Here is a 13054-nt window from a genome sequence, read left to right as displayed (position 1 = left end):
TCACTACAGGTCTTCATCAGGACATAGTGCAGGGAGGGGGATAATTTAGGTACAGCCTAGTCTGGACCAGAGTAAAGTTCTTGCTGTGTATGCCCTTTAGTGGCGCCTGGCGGAAAATTCTGCGAGGACCTTGGCTTCTGAATAGCTCCGATATCGCTCGGTGTGGAGAGATAGTTAGTTCTGGGAGAGCAGGCATCAGTCCTGCTGCCACGATGCGTGGACTGGAAAAACAAGGTCCGTGTTTTTCCATTGAGAGGGACTCCCGCCCGCCACTCTGTGAGCCACATTGTAATATTGGCTGCAATATATGCAAATAAAAGATCAAGGAAGACGTGTTGAAAACAAAGATAATGATATCATTGTTCGGGGAATATAGATATCAGAACAAGACCAGGAACACTAGTGAGTGTCTTTGGATTCCATACAACACTGCCAATGTCGAATATTCTGACCGGTGTGTTACAAGGGTCACTGCATTATAAGCAAATTTTGTTGTCCTGAAGATGGTCTGAGGGAGTCATTCGATAAAAGACCGAAACGTCGACTAAACAGTCCATTTCCCCACGTATTGGTGTACTTTAAGTGACTGTTTTATTTATGAAGATATATGTTACTTTCTTTTTTTATATATTTCTTTTTATTAACACAAGGCATCAAAAACCAAACTCAAATGATAACATTACATGGGGGAGACAATCTCCCATCGTGCTCACAGTCCAACAAAAGGAGAGGGTGGGGGAAAGCGGGAAACATGTTACATATTCATCAACAATCCCGGCAAGGCAGGGATATCAATGGGCAAATCTACTGGTGGCACACAAATGTCCCCCCTATAATGGTTCCACAGCCCCCACACAGGTGTCCACTTACGGGGGCGGCCTCTCGCCTCATAAACAGTGTTTTCTCTGAACATACACCAGTCCATGTTCTCCATCCATTCTTCAACAGTCTGCACACTCTCCGCACCCCACTGCTGTGTTATATTCCGTTTCGCAATCATATTACCCAACGTTACCTATTTGATCTGCGCCACATTTAGATCTGTAGGTTCCCAAATATTCAGGAGGCATCTCCGTGCTTCTGGCAACACAACAACTCCCAGAACATCTTGCATGACATCATGTAGCCCACTCCAATACCTGGTCACAAAATGACACTCCCAAATAATGTGAAGGAAAGTACCTATAGAGCCGCAACCTCGTCTACACAGACCAGTCTCCGATAGTCCCATCCGAACCAGGCGGGGTCCCGTGACTTAAACCCTATGCAATATTTTCAGCTGAACAAGACGTAGGTGCGCTGGGATTGCGACCACCTTGGGCGAGGAGACCGCAGCTTGCCATTCTTCATCATCTAGTTCAATACCATCGTTGGACCATTTGTCCCTTAGCTCTGTCAGGCGATCCGCCCTATGATTTATCAATTTTTTATAAAATCAAGGAAATGGTCTTTTCGGGCAGGTGGCCATCCAAGATTCTGTCCTCCAGAGGAGACCCCTCGGGGAGGTCTGCCTCCGCCGGCAGTGTCGCCATCAACGCTTGTTTGACCTGCGCATAACAAAAGTATTCCATTGTCCCCAATCTATATTCAGTTTGCAATTCCTCAAATGTCTTAATCCTCCCTTTAACCAAAACTGCACCGATAGTGGAGATCCCAATCAGATCCCACTTGTCAAAGCCCTTTGTATTCCAAAGCTTGCCCAACTTCTCGGAGTCAAAAAGCGGGGTAGCCTGCGTCAAGCGGTCCATCTATCCCAAAGAGCTGGTAGCATCACGCCAAATCCGTACCGCATGCCTAGTCGGTCCTGTCAAACCACTCCCCACCGACCTGGCGTACAGTGCACGACTATAGGAACCCCCAGGGAGAAGCCATCTATCCATTGCGTATCCAGGGTCAGTCGGAGATCCATAAGTACAAAGGTTAATGGCTGCTAGTTGGGAGGCCCAATAGTATCGCCTAATGTCAGGGAGTGCAATCCCGCAGTCATACCATAGGAGCGTCAGTTTAGCCAATGCGATCCGGGGTTTGCCTTCCCACAACAGACTACGTTGTAATCCCTCAACCTCTCGAAAGTAACTCGCTGGCACAACGTCTAACGTATTTTGAAGGGCATAAAGAAAGCGGGGCAAAGACATCATCTTAAAGAGAGTCGCCGGCAGTCTCTTCCAGCCGGCAAAATTGCAATCGAAACCAAGGGGGGGAGGAGATTCCTAGCATATCGGATCGCAGGGTCCAAGGAGATAAATATCCCCAAATACTTAAACCCATCCATAGCTATTTGGATCAGCAGTTTCGCGGGGGAAGCGGGGCGTCTCCACTAAGAACGAATAACTCCGATTTACCCCAATTTATAGAGAGCCACGAGTTCCTTCCGAAGGAGGACAACACGTCACAAACCGCATCAAGGGATCTCCTAGGGGGAGGCCAAATAAAGCAGGATATCGTCAGCATACAAAGAAATTCTATCCTCCCACTGTGGCGCCCACCGGAGACCCCGAACCGAGGGCTCCCAGCGGATCCAGGCGGCCAACGGTTCCATAGCCCGCGAGAACAGAAGAGGAAAAAGGGGGCAACCTTGCCTGGTGCCCCATCCAAGACTAAATGGCGACGAGACCCGGTTATTCACGATTACTTGGGCAAGGGGTTCAGTATACAACAAGCGGACCCAGCGGATGAAATCAGAGCCAAAGCCAAATTTAGCAAGGACAGCCCACAGGTAAGGCCACTCTATTGTATCAAAGGCCATTGTTTCATCAAGCGATGCTATTACAGTGGGTTCCACCAGGGTGTGAGCCCTAGCGAGCACCCCATGCAACCGACGCAGATTGAGGGCCATTTTCCTATGGGGGATAAAACCCGATTGATCGGGATGTATCAATCCACTGATTACCTTGATCAATCTAGTAGATAGAATCTTAGCCAGGATCTTGGGTTCCGCATTTAATAACGAGATAGGCCTGTAGGAAGCACAACAGGATTTTGGTTTACCCTCCTTATGAATAACCACTATAGAGGCTACCCTATGATCATAGGGCAGTTTCCCCTTCTCCCGGGCTTCAATGAACATGCGCCGCAGGTAGGGGGCAATCCTATTGGGTCGAAGTTTGTACAGCTCAATTGGGATCCCATTAGGCCCCAACGCCTTACCGGAGTTTAAAGAGCGTACCGCCTGGGCCACCTCATCCGTAGTGAGGTCACTATCCATAAAATCCCGGTCCTCCCTAGACAAACACGGGAGCTGCAAGTCGCGCAGCATCAATTGGGAATCCTCCTCCAGGAGGTCCGAGACCGATGTATACACAGTGTGAAAATACTGAGCAAAGCTATCAACTATAGCCTGGGGATCAGTGAGATGGAGCCCGTCCTCCGTCACAAGCTCCGGGACAATCCGATCTGCCCTATCCTTCTTGTCCAGCCAAGCTATAAGCTTCCCAGCTTTATCCCCGACATCATACAGCCGACCCTTCTGCTCTCTACTCCGAGCCTTAGCGCTTTTCGTAACCAGCGTTTTATACTCATGCTGTTTGAGACAAAGGACATGTTGCTTAGCAAGAGTCAATTCCCCTTCCAGCTCCCCCTCTAGGCCCACAATCTCAGCCTCCACCGCAACAATTTCTTTATTCCGGTCTTTCTTAGCTCCTGCTATCAAAGAGGGAGCCTGACCCCGAAGTACAGTCTTGAAAGTCTCCCAGAGCGTAACGGACGACGGCACTGATCCCTCGTTTTCAAGGAAGTAGTGGTCTAATGCCTTAATCAGGTCTCCTCTATTTTGGGATTGTGTAAGTGCCAGGGATTTATGGGGGCCACTTTACCTTCAGAACGATAGGCCACACCGAAACGGAACCAAAGCAGGGAGTAATCGGATATCCCTCTTGCGAGGTGCGTCGCTTCCAACAAGTAAGACGCATAAACAGCCGGGACAAGACAATAATTCAGTCTAGACATGCTACAATGAGCCCCAGAGTGAAAGGTATACTGTTTCTGATCCGGATGGAGCAGTCTCCAACCATCAACCAAACCCATGGTCTTGAGGAAGTAAGGTAGCCAGCCATGAGCGCGTCCCACATCCCTCGGGGGATGTCTGTCAAGAGTTCCAGAAACGACTGCGTTAAAGTCGCCCCCCAAGATCAACAGTCCACTCGGGAGATCTAGCAGAGCCTTTCCCAAATCAACAAAAGTTAGAGCTTGCAGTCCAGGCGGCACATACACAGACAACAATGACAGAACATGCTCCTCCCAGCGACCCGTCACACCCACATATCTGCCCCTATCATCCTCAATAACAGAATCGATCACCAATGGAAGCGCTTTACGAGGCAGGATTCCTACTCCCCGAGAGCCTGTAGTAAAACCTGCATGCGCCACTAGTCTGTAACCCATCCTATGCATCGCTTTACATGTATTTCCGACCAAGTGGGTTCCATGTAACAATACCACATCAGGAGCATACTGATTAAAATACTGAAGAACCACGCTACGTTTAATTTTATCACCCAACCCATTGACATTCCAAATCAATACCTTTAGTTCCCTATCCCCATCATCAAAAACACAGGAGGGATAACCCCCCCAACCACTGAGCACGTTCCAATTCAATGCCTCCCAGTCAACGACTACACTCCAATTCGATGCCTTGACACACAAAAACAATCAATACAAAAAAAAACCCCAAGACATACCGCCCCCGACCCCGCATCCCTGCTCACGGTATTTGTCCGCCCCCAACTTGCAGTGTGCCTGTCGCCCCATAATCTAACTACTGAACTATCGAAAAGTTAACTCTGAAGAGGAGTACGACCCCCGATTCCCCGCCTTACCCCAGCATAACCATCAGACCTGTTGAAGCCATTTCCAACAGCTAACCCGGCTGCACATCCCGCTCAGCTCAATCCCACCCTCAACCCGACCCAACACCACCTGCAACAATGTCAGTCCTCATTCTTGCTCTTGTGCACCTTTGTCTTCATCACCACTCCGTCGCCGATGCTCATCTCGAGAGAAGATAGTCTCCAACCAGTCAGAGGCGATTTCAGGATTATCAAAGAAAAACGCCTTGCCAGCATGTTCGACTCGCAACTTGGCAGGATACATCATGGCATATTTCAGGCCTTTGTCCTGAAGTTTCCTTTTAACACCCAGGAAAGTTTGCCGTTGTTTTTGCACCTCCTGCGTAAAATCCAGGGAAAAACTTAGGGCCGAATTTTCATACTGCAAAGGGCCCCCAGTTCTGGAGGCCTGCAGGATAGCGTCCCTGTCCCGAAAGTTAAGCACCCTTTCGATCATCGGCCGAGGAGGGGGGGCGCCCCAGAGCGCGACTTCCCTCCCGGAACTCCGTGTGCTCTTTCAACAGTAAAAAGGTTTCCTAGGCCTTTGGGTTTCAAATGGTTAAGAATAATGTCCTCGACAAAAAGGTCGGCTGCCTGTCCCTCCGCTTTTTCAGGCACACCAATAATACGCACATTGTTTCTATGGGCCCTCCCTTCATATTCGTCCAACTTGCGACTGGCAACGTCACTTGCGGTCTTGAGATCACGTACCTCACGCTGCAACAAAGCCACATCATCAGTGAGACTGGACGTCTTGATGTCAAGTGACTTTACCTTCTCACTGGTCTTGGTGAGGTCCGCACGGATTAAGTTGACCTTTATAGTAACCGCGTCAAGCTTATGATCCGAGGACTCCATCTTTTTACCGAGAGAGGTCTTCACCCCGTCGATCGCCGCCATCACATCCTGCAGCGTGGGCTCCGTTGTTGCGGCCGACAACTTCGCAGTCCCATCTTGTGATTTCCCGAGCCCTGTCGGCAATCCCCTGGGCTGCGTGTAGCGGTCCAACTTGTTGGTCTGCGTATATCTAGCTCCTCTAGCCGCCTTAGATTGCTGTTTTTCCATTTCAGGTCTAGCCGCCATTGTGAAAGACCGGTGACAGTAGCCCGAATAGCCACAGCGATCCCGGATGAAGCCAAACCACCAGCCACCACCTCACAGGGCACAGCGTTGTCTCTCCTGTTCACCCAGTGCTGCCAGTCATCCGCTGTCTGAACCCCAAGTCCCAGGCAGACAGCGGTCCTCCAATACGCACCAGTCCCTCAACACACAAAGCCGAACACACAGCGCCCAGCGCGATGGCTAGGACACAGGATGGAGACCCCTGACCCGGCAGCCACGCTTATTTCTGGCCCTGGTCCAGCCCACTGTCCTGCCCCCACCTCCGATCCTGGTCACGACCCAGGTCTCAATCCGGTCCCCGCCATCAATTCTAGTAGGCTCTAGAGGCGGCAGGGCCGGGGGAACACCCAGGTACGGCCGACGTCACAGCCGGGTTCAGCGTCCGCGCCAATAAGCAGGAGATCGGGGCAGCATCACTCAGCACAGGGCGGGGACCGGCTACCGGACAGGTTGCCCAGGTGTAGAGTCCAACACATCCGCAGCGCAGTCCGCGGCAGGTCAGCACTGCTTCCGCCTCACACCAGCACCCAGCACCGCGGCCAGACACAAAAGAGCGGCCGTCAAGCCCAGCCCAAGGCGCCCAGCCCGGTCACAGCTGCCCAATATGGTGGTAAGCTCAAGGGTGCCTCAATGGAGCTTCCAGCCGGCTCATAGGGAGCAGTCGCCGCTTTGTCGCACTCCTCTGCAGCAATCACTGGCGCCCTCTCAACAAAAGCAGCCTCTGGCGTCGGTTCAGGAGGGTCAGGCCGCGACGAGCCGGGTTTTATGCGTCCATGGCCTCAGAAGGGCCTTTCCTCTCTGCCATCAGCCGGACGGGCGACTGCTATTCAAAGAGCAGCTCCCGTCCAACACCACCACGGGGCGCACCCCCCACTGTCACCGCACTCGCCTCCCAGACACTGTGGAGAGTCGCGAGCAATAGAGAGCTCGGGGGGGCGCAGGGAGCGGGGCCGCAAATTTCACGGGGCCGAGCCGGTCACTTCCGGTATCGGCCCCGGTTGTTGTTAAACTGCCGCCGGGCTCAGTCCCAACCTGAGACCCCGGCTTCGTGAAGAACAGGCATCAAACTGCCGCAACCCCTTACTCCGGATCCTGGCAGCAGATCAGAATGCAATCTGCAGCGCCTGGGATCGCGGCTCCACCGGCATCGAATCTCGCGGTCCGGTAACAGGATACTGATCTGGATAATCCCCGGGGCTGCGGGGGTCTCGGGAGCCCTCAACTCAAGCGGCCATCTTGGACGAGCTCGTAGTTCCTCCATATGTTACTTTCTTGATTTTATTTGGAATGGATCTTTTTACAGATGAGTTATAGGTTAAAATCTTTGTACTTTTTTTAGGTCTCCTGGCGTTGAACCGCGCGAAAGCGCGGTCTCACCAGAGACCTATTGTGACCGACTCTGCTTTCCAGGAGAGGGGACAGGAGCTGGCCGCGCGCTCGGAATTGAGCGGGCCACGCGAACGCGCTCGCTGTGGCCAGCTCCTGTCTCCTCTCCTGGAAAGCTCCAAGACCCACGCATGCGCACACAGAGACACACACACACACGAGCGCCATGCACGCACGCACGCACATACAGACACACCCCCCCGCAGACATACACACACGCGCGCACCGAGCCCCCGCCCCTCTCCGCCGTCGCACACATACACACACACGAGCGCACCGAGACCCCCCCCAGCCCTTTTAAACTTACCGGGCCAATCTCGGGGGACTCCGCTCTCAGGACGCGGCAGGGGCAGGCACCGGGCATGTGCCTCGTGCCCCCTCCCCAAAGTTCTCGTTGCGGCTCTTGCCAGCTCCTTTCCCGGGGCTCCCTCTTGGTCAAGGGAGCCCCGCAACACTTGCGCAACCTCCTGCTGGCGGCCCCGGGGCTCTCCACCGCTCACAGGAGCCCCGGGCTGCAAGACGCATTTACTCCGCCTGCCTCCTCTTCCGGTCCGGACGCGACTGTGGCCCCGCACCCATCACAGGCGACCTTGCCTGACTTCCGGTGCGGCCGCGGCGGGATTCCGGGGGCATTTTCAGCCGCGGTGTCACTCTGCCAACGGCACTTATGACTTCGACCCCCCACCTCACCTCCTCCTGGGTTGCAGTAGACCTAGTGTTGCTGTGCATCACAAAAGCAGTTGTCTAGCAACTTAATGGACATGCAGCAGTATTATCGGTGTCTGTGTGTTGCAGCAGGTGGATTGTGTTTCAGTACCCGTGTGTCACTGATGCTGTGAATTGGCAGTGCCTGTACATGTCAAGTGTGGTGAAACAGCTGGACCTGTGCACAACAGGCATTCTAAGTTGCAATAGTTCTGACGGTTTAAGCAGATAATTCCTGTTGCCTAAAAACAGTGTTTGTGTCCTTATCGTGTTAATTCTGCAGTGACTGTGGGTTCAGGAGCGGTAGACCTGTAGGGTTCGTATTACTGTGGAGTGTGAGTGTCTGTGTGTCTTAGGCACTTTGGATGGCAACGCACGTTGCTCCACACAGGTCAGCAGGGCATGCGCTATATGCACAGTGATTTGGCAGTGCCTGTGTGTTCTGTTGGGCATAGGGCTTTAGCAAGCGCAGTGGGCCAGGAGTGTCTGTGTGTTTCACAGGCATTGTAAATCAACCATGCTGGTGTGTCACAGACACATTGGACTAGCAGTGCTAGCATTTGTGATGTCACACTAGGATGTTAATGCTTGTCACACATGGAGTGAGATAACTGTACCTGTTGGTCAGCAGGGCTTTTATATGTGGTGTTATGCGACTGGTAGGCACGGTGGGTAGGCATTGCCTCTTCATGTTGTGGACACCGTGGGTCACCCATGACTACCTGTGCAGCAGGCATTGCTATATATGCTTCTGTAACAACATGCACAATATAACCATTACTAAAAATCATTTTATCAGAGAAAAATTAGACAAAATTGCTGCTCATCTTTGCTACTCAAAATATTGCTAACTACTAACACAAATACCTTGCCATAAACAATGCCAAAAGCGCTAACTTAAATACTGGAGACCTATTGCATTGCAAATGCTTCTATTTGTAAGCATTGAAATCAACTTCAGTGTTGAATGTACCCTATCAATTTTGAAATATAAAAGAGAAAGATATTTATCAAAAGATAATCCTGTGTTTGTTGTTGTTGATTTGATGCTCCATGCGTTGATTGCTTGAATTGTGGAATTTATTCATATTGGTTAAAAATTCATAGATATTGAATCTTATTAATTTTAATCTGAAGAAAAAATCATTTTTTTAAACAAAATCCCTTTGTAGGCAGCTTATACCTGACACTTAACATTGCCCAAGCCTCCAAGGGTATATTGCGTTCTCCCACTTTATCATTGCATGAATTAATCTCAGACACTGGTAATTATTCTGGGCCGCAAACCAGTGCATTCTTTTTTTGCCCACCATATTACTTAAGACAGGAACCAGCCGTATACAAATCAGTCTTGGTCCTGCTCTGATAGCAACAGCTCAGCCCGAACTGCCAGGCCAGGTACCATCTGAATCGGAACACAAGCAACTCAAGACCAGTTTCAACCTATTTGGGCATCTTCTGTAGGGTGCAGCTTGAGTCCTATGGCACAGTGAGTACAGGACCCACATTTAGGCATAACTGTGACTCTTGGGGCTTGAAATAAACTCAGCCACTGATAATCCTTCTAGGCCGCAATCTGGTGCAATTTATTTTTTGCCTACCATGCCACCTCGGATTGAACCAGCCATATGCAAATCAACATTGATCCTGCTCCAATAGGAACAGTTCAGTTGGAATTGGGAAGCCAGTTCCCCTCGAACACAATCAACCCCAGACTGATTATCTGTGGGCCAGTGTGAATACCTAGCAGGATACCTTCTTTGTCTTTTTTCCAATTCAGGCATCTTCTGCTGGGTGCGGCTGGAGTCCTACGGCCCAATATCTTCTCTAGCACCCCTCATCATCCCCTGCCTGCCCATCAACAGACAGAAAATGGATCCACCAGGTTCAGGTGCCCCGTGGGGGCTTTCCAACTTTTCCCTGGGTCCTTTCACACAGCAGACTCTGGTGTCAGCACCCAACTTCACCACCCTTAACCAAGGTGGCAGGAGAAACAAAGTCTGACTAGCCACTGTTTACCTCGCTTATGAGTTCAAACCACATGGATATGGGGGGCAAAGGAGGGAGCTCCACTGAGCTATGCCGGACATCGACACTACCCTTGCAGATCACAGAACCGACACACTCTTCGACTCATGACACTGCTGCAGAGTAGCATGTTAACTATCCGCAGAGTACTTCAGCACCTCAGCAGGGGTATGTAGTGTTATGTAATGGGCAATACATAACATTCTTAGAGCAAATTTGCATAACGTAACAAACTTTACACATCCTTCAACTGCAAACTTCCCTTAAAATAGGCTTTGACCAGGGAACATTCATTGGACTGTTGACAGCCACACAGACATTGTATTCACACCCCTCTCTGATGCATTTTCATACAGCAAAGAAGTCACGCTTTCTAGATTCATGCTGGACTAACGTCTCCAGTCCAGATTTTTTTATCTGCATTCTGGAATTTGTAGTCTTGTGTGTCCATTATAAAATAAAGACTAAAAGTCCCAGAATTCACTGAAAAATCTGTAATAAATGAACGACTGATACGTATACCTGGGAAACTGCAGAGCTCTGTTTTTGGAGACCCTTTTAGTCTCTATTCAGAAGGACGACGGCTACATTGGCTGCCCGTTGCCAACCGAGTGGAATTCAAGGTCCTCTGTACTGCATTTAAAATTCTTAAATCCTCCTCTCCTGGCATTTTGTCAAACCTGTTCTCTTTTTACTAAAACATGGCAGATGGCGGAACCTTCATAGAAATGCACCTGATCCAAAATGACCTCAGTAGTAATTTTACCCTTTTTTTATATTTAAACAGGGATTATGTGCACACCGATAAGACACCCGCCATCACAATGACAGTCCTAAACAGAACTTTAACGTGTAACGAAAAAAAGCACAGGTGCACCATGAATTAAAAATGTGCGAAAGCAACAGTATTAATGTCAAAGCACAAATATTGATGTCCAGAAGTCTTGTTTGTTTGATTCTTTTATTTTTCAACAAGAGGAAACGAACAGACGGCGCGTTTCGTCCCAGGACGGGACTTCTTCAGGGCTGTGTTTACAAAAAAACATACAATTAAAATCATGAACTATTGTATAACCCAGCCGAGCAACAATAGTCACAAGTTTAAAAAAAACACATTACTGTTAAATGTTACAAAGAGAATGGTCCTGTTTGCTACAATTATAAGCCAGTCAATTCATGGCCTTCCTCAAGCAAGTCAAGCGGAACCGGTTCATTTCAGACTATTACATAGACTCATTCTTTGGGAGGTATCATTGATTATAGAAAATATGCACATCTAAAATTCATTTAGAAACATTATGAATATACAGTCGAAAATTGGAGAGCAATCAGTCAGAATTCATTTAGAAACATTATGAACATACAGTCAAAAATAAGAGAGCAATCTTAAAAATACTACTAAGAAAGGAAGTGACATGTGAAACGAACTATGGTCGCCACCTAAATCAGGGATGTAAAGAATACGCACACACCTACCAAGGATAGGAAAGACAAATTCCTGGCGGTGTGAGTGATCGTATGGTGGAGGCCCGATAGTGGAGGTCTATTTCGCAGTCTCAAACAAGAACTAAATGAAAAAATATAAATGAAAAAGAACCATAAGAAATCCAGTCCGATGTGTATAATACAATGCCGAGAGGGGAGAAGAAGGAGGTGGACCTAATGCAAGGTCATCAACAATTCCCATTGTTAAGGTGTTTGAATAAAAGGGGAGGAATGACTCACGTTCAATTGCTGCAGAACCTAGAGGTCTTTATATTATATCTATCCTCCAGAAAGGGTGTACAGCCGGGCTTGAAATTTTGCTATAGAAAGAAAGAGGAAATTGTATAAGCTATTCAGATCTAATATATTCTCTTCTCTAATCTACATAGAACAAATGTCGAGGGTCTCTTTGCACGGTCCTAACTCTAAGGGTACAACACTATTTGAGTTGCACCAACGTGGCTATCTAGACCGGTCTATATGAGCTGCTCCGTACGTAAGGCTTACCTAAATTTGGTCAATAATGGAGCAAAATCACTTATATTCAAGATGTGGGTCAAAATAGCCACGGTACACCATCCATGGGTTGTGCACCTGAATCTAAACAAGAGAGAAATGCACGGTCATCAAATGGAACAGAGTAAGATACGAAGAAAATAGCCGATTGAATCATATTGAACGTGAGTATTTACCTGAGCTTATAAAACCAGGCCCTTAAAGAGCAAATGAATTTTTATTTCAAAGTATCTCCTTACTTCTCGGCCAGATTTCTGAACATGAAAAATAAATAAAATGGTGCATAGATTAAGTTTTAAGTGAAAAAAATATATATCAAAAAACAAGAAATATTTCTATAAATACATAGGCTTACAAAGACTAGGAACTTGTGACAAGCTAGCAATAAAATGTGCCTCCAACCGAGTGGTTAACATCAGAGTGTGTTCATATGAGTTCGGAGATGAAGAATCGGGTAGAACTAACAAGGTCTCCCCCTACATGATGAATAGCTCGCATAAAAATGCATTCATGCAAATTGCGAGTCTGTCTAGTGTAGACTCTACCACATGCGTATATTTATCAACAATTGGTTACTTCTAAAAAATAGACGCACGAGGGAACACAGGATTAATCTATCAGACCTTACAAACACATGGTGTCTTAAACACACGAGGTTAGGGTGAACCGGAGATCACTTTCTTACACACTCTACCCATTATTTAAATCTAGCCCATAAGGGAGCATAACTAAGACTACTCTAGAGAGCTGCAAAAAGACAAAGTATCGGCTACCAGAGAACAATTCCCCAGAGTTTTTACATTTTAACTTACCGCGAGAAAAGCAGATGCTGTCATTCGGAGCCCGGACGCCGCTCACCCTCAGTACGTATAGCACCTGATGGTAACCATATCAATCAATCAATCAATCAATCAAAGACATTTGTAGAGCGCACTACTTACCTGGAGGGTCTCAAGGCGCTTGGGGGGGGGGGGGGGAGGTGCTGC

Source organism: Lissotriton vulgaris, chromosome 2_1, assembly GCF_964263255.1.
Source record: "Lissotriton vulgaris chromosome 2_1, aLisVul1.2, whole genome shotgun sequence".
Taxonomy (NCBI): Eukaryota; Metazoa; Chordata; class Amphibia; order Caudata; family Salamandridae; genus Lissotriton; species Lissotriton vulgaris.
This window is presented reverse-complemented; position numbering follows the sequence as displayed.